The sequence below is a fragment of the Pelophylax lessonae genome, assembly GCF_965119305.1.
Source record: "Pelophylax lessonae genome assembly, chromosome: 7".
In the NCBI taxonomy this organism is placed as follows: Eukaryota; Metazoa; Chordata; class Amphibia; order Anura; family Ranidae; genus Pelophylax; species Pelophylax lessonae.
This window is the reverse complement of record NC_138774.1, coordinates 32500919-32512923: the sequence shown is the minus strand read 5'-3', so window position 1 is coordinate 32512923 and position 12005 is coordinate 32500919. Positions and strand designations below refer to the sequence as shown.

At 47.9% G+C, this 12005-nt stretch overlaps 1 pseudogene across 1 annotated transcript; it reads left to right on the top strand.

Moving 5' to 3' along the window:
• The first annotated feature begins 283 nt into the window (after positions 1-283).
• Positions 284-11119, top strand: LOC309560409 (carbohydrate sulfotransferase 6-like; annotated as a pseudogene). Its single transcript has 2 exons — positions 284-1108; positions 11090-11119. The product of its transcript is annotated as a carbohydrate sulfotransferase 6-like (transcript).
• The last annotated feature ends 886 nt before the right edge of the window (positions 11120-12005 follow it).

The window sequence follows — 12005 nt, the reverse complement described above, 5'->3', positions numbered from 1 at the left end:
GACATATTCTATATTTGGTTATAGTTATTCATCTTCTGTACTTCCCATTTACTAATCTTGATCATTTTCAACTCTCTTTTACAGCTCTTGTTTCTCATCTCTCAGATTTTAGGCTTCCTGGTCTTCCCTGGTCATTCCACATTCTTACTTGGTTTCTGATGATGCCACCACGTCCTAAATATTTATTCTTACTCTCTATATCTTTAGTTTTCTTTTCTCTGTCTCAATTTTTTTTAGCTAATATCCCCTCTTTTCACGCTCACCACACTCTGCTCCCAAAAATAAACTGGATCATCTCCTGGTTGTGTCATCCTGGAGATCAGGTTCTTCATTTCTTGGACAGCTCTTCAACCATCACAATGACGTCTTTTACCTCTTTGAGCCGGGACATTCCATCTGGATGAAGCTTCAGAATGAAAGTTCCGAGTTGCTACATTTTCCATTAAGAGATCTTATACGATCACTTTTCACCTGTGATGTGTCCCCTCTTCATCACTATCTTCCTAATGGTGGAAAACACTTTTCTGAATTGACTTTCTTTACAGAAAGTCGAGTGCTCTGCATCCCACCAGCTTGTTCAGCCTTTATGCCTTCTGAAGGCTATGACCGCTTAAAGTGCTTCCACCATTGCAGGAATACGTATCTGTACGTATAAAATAGCAGAAACATGCAAAACATACAGCCACGTGGTGATGAAGACAGTCCAGATTTTAGACCTTTCTGTTTTGCTTCCCCTTTTTCGAGACTCCGCTCTTGATCTTCGGATTCTGCACCTTGTGAAGGACCCTCGAGCTGTTGCTTTGTCAAGGAAATCCTTTGAACTTGATATTGATGATAATATTGTACTTAAGAATGAAGGAAATAAGAAAAAAAAAAATACAATAAGCAGGGTTATGGAGAAGATTTGCAAATCTTAGGTTGACATCAACAATGAGGCTAAAGCAGTTGAGGTGCTGCAAGGGCAATACATGACAATTCGACACGAGGACCTTTCTAATGAACCTCTTAAGAACCTTAAAACAATCTACAATTTTGCAGGGCTCCGTCTAACCAAAGACCTGAACAGTGGGTTTACAATATCACCCATAAGGAAGTAGCAGATAAGCACGTAATCATGACTAGAGATGGCCTTGCGGTTCGCTACCCGCCAAATTTGCGAACACATGGCGTCATTCGCGTTGGCCATATTTGTTTACATTGGGGAGAACTGTGACCCATGACACAGCCGTCAGGTTGAACGGGACAGCCAATTGAAACATTCCAGCACATGGACAGTCCCCCTACCCTATAAATAGACCTGACCTGGCGGGCAATTCACATTCCGCTTTCTGCCAGTGTAGAGAGGTCTGCTGTGCTCATCAGGGAGAGTTTGCTAGACACATATAGCACTGTGAAGATCCTCAAAAGTCCTTTTCAGGGCTGGTATTTCGGTATAGGTCTACTAGTATCTTTTGAGTTTAGGGAGAGGTATCCAGTGGTTGCTTTAGGGGCAGTTAGAGATCGGCTGCAGTCACACACATCGCTCTGTTTATGTCCACAAAAGTCCTTTTCAGGGCTGGTATTTCGGTATAGGTCCAGTCTCTCTTCAGTATAGGGACAGGTTATTCAGTCTGTGCTGTAGGGGCAGTTAGAGATCGTCATTTGCAGTGACACAAATCGCTCTGTTAATGTCCACAAAAGTCATTTAAAGTGCTGCAATGTCGTTATAGGGTCTATTACAGTCTCTTTAGTATAGGGAGAGGTATCCAGTGGTTGCTGTAGGGGCAGTTAGAGATCGTCAGTAGGGATGATCGAACTTTTTAAAAGTTTGGTTCGACCAGGACACTGATTTCCCGAAAGTTCGGTTTGGATTCCAGAACCCCATTGAAATCAATGGAACCCGAACTTCGGTAATCAAAAAACACAATTTTGAAGCCCTAGGGACTATTAATCACACAAAAAAAAAGTTCTTAAAAATTGTCGTTTTTGATAGAGAACCAATTATTGAAAAAATAAAAAAAAAAATGAGATGTCTTTGGATTTAGTGTCTGGGGGGTCTAAAAGGTGTACCTGTGACGTTTCAGCTCTGTAGCATGTCCAGAACCAGAATTATAGCATGCCAAACCTTCAAAAATGACTTTTTTGCTTAACCACGCCTTTCTTTTGCTCCTAATCAACTGCACAGCCAATGTGTATGATGGGGACATAATGCAGTGCACTGGGAACAAGATTAGAGTTTTTTTTTGGAAAAAGGTGCTGTCTCTTTAAATGTGCATATAATTAACGGGTGTATTTTCACAATGGGGCTATTATTACCAAATGTTTTCAAGAAGTCAAAATATGTATGCAGATGCACTTTATTTCATGTAAAATGGTGTTTGGTGCACTTTAACTTGAATTCTCACCAGAAACAGACATATATGCACGGATACATTGAGGGTTAGGGTTAGGGGTAGGGGCCACAATGTAGTGCACAGTGAACAAGATTAGAGATGTTTTGGATGAATACTGTTGTCTCTTGACTTTGAATAGAAGTAAAGGATGCTTAAAAATTGGGCCTTTGGTGGTGCCGACGATGCCTTGACACCATAACCCTATGAAAGTGCTGGTTGTGAAGGCAATAATTGCCTTTGTAAGGAAAAAAAATTGCAATGATATGCATCTGTGAAACAGGTGCGCAAAAATTGTTGTTTGGGTGTTGGCGGAGCCATACCACTTTAAGCCCAAAGAGCTGCTGTTGAAGAAGGCGTAAAAATTATGAAGGTGTGCACCTGTAGAACAGGTGCGCAAACATGGTATTTTTGGTGTTGGCGGAGCCTCCCCACCGTAAGCCCAAAGAGCTGGTGTTGAAGGAGGCCAAAAAATTATGAAGGTGTGCACCTGTAGAACAGGTGCGCAAACATGGTATTTTTTGTTTAGCGTAGCCTCCCCACCATAAGCCCAAAGAGCTGGTGTTGAAGGAGGCCAAAAAATTATAAAGGTGTGCACCTGTGGAACAGGTGCGCAAACATGGTATTTTTGGTATAACTAAAATGAGGTTCTGTGAACCTAAACAGAATGAGAGGAGGGTTGGAGGGTGGCACCATGGTCCAGGCTTAAACTGAGGCTCAGCAGCCACATCGCAACGATAGACTAGTCTACAAGGTTTGCATCAGGTGCATTAAAGCTTGATATCCAAGCTTTAATATCGGTCGACTGAGTCGGTGGAGAGTCTCGTTCGATGGTCTGTGACGAATCCTCCTGCTGCGCTGAATGCCCGTTCCGATAGGACACTGGAAGCAGGGCAGGCCAACAACTCCATGGCATACTGGGCCAGTTCTGGCCAGTGGTCTAATCTTAAGACCCAGTATGCCAGTGGATCTGATTCGTCACATGAAAAGCCCTCTGTGTCACTTTGTGCCCTGACGTAATCGTCCACCATGTGATGCAGACGCTGTCGATGCGATGTGGCAGCTGAGAGGCCTGGGCGGTGAGGACTAAAAAAAGACCGAAAGTCATCAGTCAACCGCACGCCTTCTCCAATGCTCCTCTCGTGACCCGCAATAGAGTCCATGGTAGGTTGTCCCCGCCCCTGCACCCTACGGGAGTCAGGGAACGTGTTCACCAGAATCCTCTTGAGACTGCCCTCAAGGGATTTGATCCTGTGGACTCTCTGGGTGGATGGGAAAAGCTCAGAGACTTTTAACTTGTACCGGTGGTCAAGTAGGGTGGCCAACCAATAGTGGTTAGTCTATTTAATGGCCTTGATTCTGGGGTCCTTTCGCACACTCTGAAGCATGATGTTTGCCATGCGTCGCAAATTAGCAGAGGCCTCAGAAGCTGACTCCTCGGGGTCACTCAAAATGACATTATCTTGAACGTGCTCCTCCTCCTCCCAGCCACGTTCTTCTCCAAAGTGTCCCGAGGGAGTCAAACTAGGCCTTGCAGATTGCCGCATGTCTTCCTCCTCCTCAAAGCCTGCAAAAGTTCCCGGAGAATCATCCTCCTCCTCCTCTTCCACCCCTGGATCCTGCTCTGGCCTCTGGGAGCTAGGCATAATGGGGTCAGGATTCTCAGGATAAAGGGGGCCTTGAGAGGCAAGGAAGTCCTCCTCTTCCTCCTGCTGCTCTGCCTCCAGTGCCATGTCCATAATGCCACGCAGAGTGTGCTCCAACAAAAACAGTACCGGTAGGGTGTCACTGATGCATCCTTAATCAAAAGCCACTGCCGTGGCGAAAAGATGCCCAGGCGCGCTGAGCCAGTGCTGGTGCCGTACTCGCAGAGATATTCATTGAGGGCCTCTGCTGCGTGTACAGGCGCTGCAGCATAGCCAAGGTGGAGTTCCAGCGGGTGGGCATGTCACAGACAAGGCGGTGTACCGGCAGGTGAAACTCGCGCTGCACTTCGGCCAAACGTGCAGTGGCACTGTACGACCGCCTGAAGTGACTGCACACCCTTCTTGCCATTCTTAGCACATCCTGCATTCCCGGGTACAAGTTCAAAAACCGCTGTATCACGAGATTCAGGACATGCGCCAGGCATGGCACATGGGTCAACTTTCCCTGCCGAAGGGCGGCCAGGAGGTTTGACCCATTATCGGTAACCACCATTCCTGGCTGCAGCTGGCGTGGTGTCAACCACCTCTGGGCCTGTGCCTGCAGAGCCCCAAGAATCTCAGGGGCAGTGTGCTGCCTGTCCCCTAGACACACAAGCTGCAGCACTGCGTGACACCTTTTGGCCTGAGACATAGAATAGCCCTTTGAACGCTTACGTGGTACCTCATCATATTCAAAGGACCATGCTGCAGAGGAGGGCATGGAGGAGGATGAGGAGGAGGAGCAGGAGGGGGTAGAAGTGATCGATCTACCCGGATCAGCGACACCACCAGCTGTTTGCAGACATGGGGGCAATACTGGCTGCAGCACCGAGCTATGGCTACAATCCCTTCCGCTGGCAAGCAGTGTCAACCAATGAGCAGTGACAGAAATGTACCGACCCTGCCCATGTTTGCTTGACCAAGTGTCAGCCGTCAGGTGTATCTTATGGCTGACTGACTTGGCCAGGGACGACACTACATTGCCTTCCACATGTTGGTATAGGGATGGCAGGGCCTTACGGGCAAAGTGATGCCGACTTGGCACCTGCCACTGTGGAACTGCGCATTTTGCAAAGTCGCGGAAGGGAGCAGATTCTACCAGGTTAAATGGTAACAGTTGCAGAGCCAGTAGTTTTGCCAAACTACTGTTTAGACGCTGGGCATGTGGGTGGCGGGGAGTATACATTTTTTTTCGTTCCAGCATGTGTGGAATCGAAATTTCTCATCTAGATGTTACAGCTGGTGGTGTGCTGGAGGTAGATGCGACACTGCCTGCTATATCATCATCCCTGTCAGTGGAGGCTGCCAACAGGTGACGAGTGACTATAGCAGGGACAGACTGATGTGCAGGTGGAGCACGAGGAGGAGCGCGAGGAGTACTAGGAGGCCGACTGACCGATCTTTGGCCCTTTTGTGGGTTCTTCAAATGCTCCTGCCAACGGGCCAAGCGGTGGGTTGTCAAATGCCTGTTTAGGCAGCTTGTACCCAGGTGGTTGACATTTTTGCCACGTTTTATACCCTTCTGACAAATCTTGCAGATCGCAACTGTTCGGTCTGTATGAGATGTCTCAAAAAAGGCCCAGCAAGAAGAGGTGTGTATAGTGGCACGGGAGACACCATTTACCCAACTCACCTTGCAGCGCAGTCTATCCCCACCATCAGGGGCTCTAGTGAAAACCAGCTAGCACTTAGTTTCCGCACCTCAGGTGAACCCGTGTCCTCATCAGAGTACTACGCTGTGTCCATCCGGTATCCAGCATCTACTAACTGCCTGCGGTCTTTGCCACTGGGCTCCACTCCTACCTCCGGCCAGCAGTCCTCTGACTCAGGTGAGCCTGTAGGATTGTTACAGAATAATCAGCCATCACTATGGAGTCCGCAATGACCACTCTGTGTAGACAGGTCACTGAACTTCAAGAATTTGTTACTACGTATCAGGAGAAATTTGCCCAGCTCCAAGAAGTAGTCAAAAGCCAACAGAAGGAGATTACAACAGAGGCAACTCCTAGACATCCGTGGCGTGGCCGCAGACACCCGCATGCCACTCCCATCAAAATTCGGCGGTGACAGACGCCAGTATCGGGGATTTCTGAACCAATGCCGCATCTATTTTCAGATGAACCCGGCCCCCTTCACCACCGATAAAAAGAAGGTGCTATTCATGATCAATCTCTTGACGGATGAAGCATTAGCATGGGCGTCACCATACGTGGAGTCTAACAATCTGGACAACCTAACCAACTTCATCACCGCCATGAGCCTAGTCTTTGATGACTCCAACCGCTGTGCGCCGGCCGAGGCGCGACTACATAGTCTGCGACAAGGGAGACGCTCCGTCGCCGAATATACCGCCAAATTTTGCAGTTGGGTCACGGACACCACCTGGAACCCAGCAGCACAGAGGAGCCAATTCCGGTGAGGCCTGTCCGAAGCAATAAAAGATGAACTCGCCAGAGTTGAAGCCCCGGACGATCTGGATGACTTTATTCAAGTATGCATCCGGATAGATCAAAGACTCTCCGAGAGGAAGAGGGAAATATTCTGGTCCTCGGACCACAGACCCACTTACTCCTTCTCCTCTTCCGCCCAGTGCGACCCCCAGTCAGCACCTGAACCTATGCAGGTCGACACACTACGGAGGTCTCTATCCACAGCTGAGAAGGAGAGACGGCTGGCTGAAAACCTCTGCCTCTACTGTGGAGAGCCGGGTCATTTTGCCATCAAATGTCCCAATAAGATTCGAAGAACTATTGCCATCACGGAGCTAAAGGAGCAATCACAGACTCCAACCCCGCCAGCAGCCCCTGAAGATAACAACACGGCGGCTCATGGATCCCACTTCATCATCCCCATCCTCATCGACATCGAATGGCGACAACTCCCCTGTTCTGCGATGTTAGACTCCGGGGCGGGAGGCAACTTAATGGACCTAACCTTCGCCCGCGAAAAGAACATTCCACTGACAATCAAGGCAGCCCCTGTTGACCTGGAAACCGTTGACGGATCCCCACTCTCCTCGGGGCCGGCGACTCACGAGACCATCGAACTACAACTCCTTATAGAACCCGATCACCACCAGAAGATCCACTTCTCGCTGATCGCCTCCCCAAAGTTCTCGGTGATCTTGGGCATCCCATGGTTGGCCACCCACAACCCCTCGGTGGACTGGGAAACCCGCTGCATACGGTTCCCGTCCGAGTTCTGCTCGCTAAATTGCTCCCACAAACCCGTCCTTCCACCCGAAGACACCACCATCTCTGAACTATCCGTCAAGGATCTGCTACCCCCTCAATACCGCGAGTTCCAGGATGTCTGCGACAAGAAAAACGCAGACAAGCTGCCACCACACCGGCCCTACGACTGCCCTATAGAACTGTTGCCCGGGGCCGAAATACCCTTTGGCAGTATCTACCCCCTCTCGGAGCCTGAACTCAAGGCCTTGAAAGAATACCTGGACGAGGACCTAAGGAAGGGATTCATCCGGCCCTCTACCTCCCCTGCGGGAGCCCCCTTTTTCTTTGTAGAGAAAAAAGACTTCTTTCTGCGTCCCTGCATTGACTACAGGAAGCTTAACGACAATACCGTAAAGAACCAGTATCCATTCCCACTGATTTCAGAACTCCTCGAGAGACTCCGGGCAGCGAAGATTTTCACCAAACTTGACCTTCGAGGGGCCTACAACCTCGCCCGAATCGGCCCTGGGGATGAATGGAAGACCGCCTTTCGGACACGTTATGGTCACTTCGAGTACCTAGTCATGCCTTTCGGACTCTGCAATGCTCCCGCCACCTTCCAGCACTTCATTAACGACGTCCTCAGGGACATGCTCGATCTGTTTGTAGTCGTCATCTTGATTTTCTCCGAAGACCTCGAGCAGCACCGCGAACATGTCCGCAGGATACTGCAGAGACTCCGACAGAACTCTCTCTATATCAAGCTAGAGAAATGTGAGTTTGAGTGAACCACCACTCAGTTCCTCGGATACATCATCTCCCCAGAGGGCCTAAGTATGGACCCGGGGAAGGTCCAAGCTGTGATGAACTGGCCCATTCCGAGAAACGAGAAGGAGATACAAAGATTCATTGGCTTCGCCAACTTCTATCGGAAGTTTATCCGGAACTTCTCCAAGATCATAGCACCATTTACCCAACTCACCAAGAAATCAGTCCCCTTCTCCTGGACACCAGAGGCACAGGAGGCCTTCACCAAGTTGAAACTCCTCTTCACTTCTGCTCCAATCCTAATCCACCCAAACCCCGAGCTGCCATTTACAGTCGAAGTGGATGCATCTGACTCCGCGGTGGGGGCTGTTCTGTCACAACGGACAGGGGAGAAGATGCTACTACACCCGTGTGCATATTTCTCCCGCCAGATGTCCCCCTCCGAGAAGAATTATGACATCGGGAACAAGGAACTACTGGCGATCAAGGATGCCTTCTCTGAGTGGAGACACCTGCTGGAGGGAGCCACCAACCCCATAATCGTACTAACTGATCACAAGAACCTCGAGTTCATCCGCAGCGCTAAGAGACTCTCAGCCAGACAGGCCAGATGGAGCCTATTCTTTTCCCGCTTTAACTTTCTCATCACCTATCGTCCCGGATCAAAGAATGGTAAGGCTGACGCCCTCTCCAGAATGTTTTCTGAGCCCTCGCAGAGTAACAAGGGCCAAAACAACATCCTACCCAAGAGAAGGGTCGTAGGGGTCACCTACTCTAAAGAACTCCTGGGCACAATCAAAGAAGGATACGAAAATGACCCCTTCCTTGCCCATTCCACAAGGAATGTCAGCCTTACTCCTTACTTTTAGGAACGGTCATTGGTTTCATCAGGACTTACAGTTATATGTACCAGAAATCGCACGGCTCGAAGTACTAAGACTCAACCATGACTCCAAGCTGGCCGGCCATCTAGGCACAATAAAGACCCAGGAGCTTCTCTCCCGCTCCTTCTGGTGGCCAACATACAAGGAGGACATCAAGAGGTACATCTCCTCGTGCACGGTCTGTGCCCGCAATAAGACTCCTCGTTCCTCTCCCGTGGGTCTGTTACAACCTCTCCCGATTCCCTCCCGCCCCTGGGGCTCGATCTCCATGGACTTTGTGGTAGACCTTCCTCCTTCAAAAGGGATGAACACCATCCTGGTCGTAGTCGAACGCCTCACCAAGATGGCCCATTTCATCCCCTACAAAGGCCTACTCACCGCCAAACAGACGGCCGATCTTATTCTCAGAGAGGTCTTCAGGCTGCATGGGATCCCGGACGACGTGGTCTCCGACCGAGGCGTACAATTTGCCTCTAAGTTCTGGAAGAACTTTTGCCTGGCGCTCGGGGTTAAAGTGAACCTGTCCTCCGCCTTCCACCCTCAGTCAAACGGGCAGACGGAGAGAACTAATCAGACCCTAGAGCAGTACCTACGCTGTTTTAGCTCCCACCTGCAGGATAACTGGCTTGACCATCTCTCCACGGCCGAGTTCGCCTACAACAATGCGGAGCACAGCTCAACCAAGCACAGCCCCTTCTTTGCTAACACAGGCTCGCACCCAGTATTCATTCCCCACCTACCCGTCGCCTCCACCCTCCCAGCAGTGGCCGAACGCCTAAGAACCCTACAGGAGGCACAAAAGAACATTATAAACAACCTCCAGCTCGCCCAGAGGTGCTTTAAACAGGGAGCAGACAGATGCCGCAGACCCACCCCGGGCTTCCATGTGGGAGACAAGGTGTAGCTGTCCATCAGGAACCTCAGATTGAAGGTCCCCTCCAAAAAGTTGGCCCAAAAATACATGGGTCCATTCCGGATCTCCGCGCAAATTAACGAGGTCACGTTCCAGCTCAATCTTCCGGACTCCATTAGGGTGCACCCTGTTTTCCATTGCTCCCTCCTCAAGCCATACGTGGAGAACACCTTCACAGGTCGTCACTCGCCCCCTCCACCACCCGTGAGGGTACAGGGTGAAGAAGAATACGCTGTCGCAAAGATCCTCGACTCCAGGATCCACGGGGAAGACTACAATACCTAATTGGGTGGGAGGGCTACCCTCCCGAGGATAACTCCTGGGAACTACACTAGATATCCCTTTGCTCACACTAAAAGAACAGCTCCATACAGCAGAAGACTGACACTGTCCCTTTAAATCTTTTTTTTTTTTCTAACTCAAAAAAACAGCACAATCGCTGTATTTCTAACTACACTGACTGGCTGTAAGCTGAATGCAATTCTGCTATATGGAGCTTTAGAAGCACTCATCTATGCAGAAAACGTAGTGTAACAAAGCAGGAGTAAGAGAAATGCTTCCACTCTCTTCAACATACTCTGTATCACTGTGCTAGGGGTTAGGCGGGGCTATCATATATACTGTGGGGCGTATTCACTCCTGATTGGCCTCTGGTCCCCATAGTCACTCCAATCACGTTCCTAGCAGACTCCTGCCTCCACATTGGCTTTTGCTGACATTTCTGGGCCAATCATGGGCTTTTAAAGCCCACTTTCTGTCCCATTGCACTTTGGGCGGTTCTGGTGACCAAATTCCGAACTTTTAATGCAAAAAGTTCAGAATTCGGACGAATTTCGAACACCCAATGTTCGGGTCGAACCGATGGTCGACCCGAACCGTTCGATCATCCCTATCCTGTACTACTTCGGGGTGACCTGGAGGCGACTTGCATTGACTTCCATTATGTGAAGTCTGTGCAAGTCGTGTCGAAGTCGCGCTGCACGCGACTTCACAGGTCGCCCCCGAAGTCGGAGCGACCTAATGTGAACGGGGGCTTACAGTCCTCATACATGGTAACTACATTTGTTTTCTTTTTTTTTTAAACTAAGTACATTATCTGCTAGTACAGAAAAATACCTGATGGTCCTGTCAGAAATCCAGTGTTCTTGTAACGTTCGGTGGACTGAACTGAAATCTCAAGCAATGCTAAAAATCTACAATGCAACACCACCCTATGTAATGCAGATGGGAAGAGGTGATTCTGCAGTTCAGATCAGAAAAGCATCTTTGGGTGATAATGTTGCTCTTTTATAAATAGTGTTGTCTTACTGGTAATATTACCAGGTGAAAATAAAGGGGAAAAAAGCCTGAAAAAAAGAAAACTAATGCAGTCACCACATTTAGGGACTGGTAAGCAGCAATGCATTACATTTTTGTTTAGGTTTAAATATGCCTTAGCAAATAATTTTTCCACACTCTCTCTCCTCTGCAATGCACATGCATACAACTTGCATTTGCACATTCCTAAGTTCTGGCAAACACTTAGACATCCGGTGTCCTCCAATTAAAATGTCCTCCTTCTTTCCTATGTACACCTGTCCTGTTTGGCATCTCTACCTACATTGGCATCTCCTAATGCTGTCCATCCTGTTTGAAGCTTCACATTACTCTCTCGTTCCACTATGAATGTTCAATGAGACTTTTTATTCACATCGCTTTTTCAGTTGTCACAGCGAGATCTTTTCTGCTACAGCTCCAAGTTCCATTATTCACAGGTAATCTGATACATTTAAATCCAAAAAAAATCCACATTTATTATTTTGGCTTTAATAATGTCATTACATAGATAGTTTATTTCCATTTTTTGGCTTGCAGCCCATGGAATGTGTAATAAGATTTTGTTAATCCTAGGATGTCAGTTATAACTGTGATTTATTATTATTGTTGTTATTATTATTATTATTATTATTATTATTATTATTATTATTATTATTATTATTATTATCATCATATAAAAGTGATAATGAGTATATTATAAGGTTTATTTTATAAATCCTATTTCTTTACATGAAGTATGAATTTTTTATATGAATAATATATAACTAGATATTCACTATTCTATTTATTTATGAATTTATTTTACAATAAATATATAGAAGGGTGATGGCAGATGATGGTCCATCAAGTCTGCCCCTATTTATATATATATATATATATATACTGTGTGTGTATAT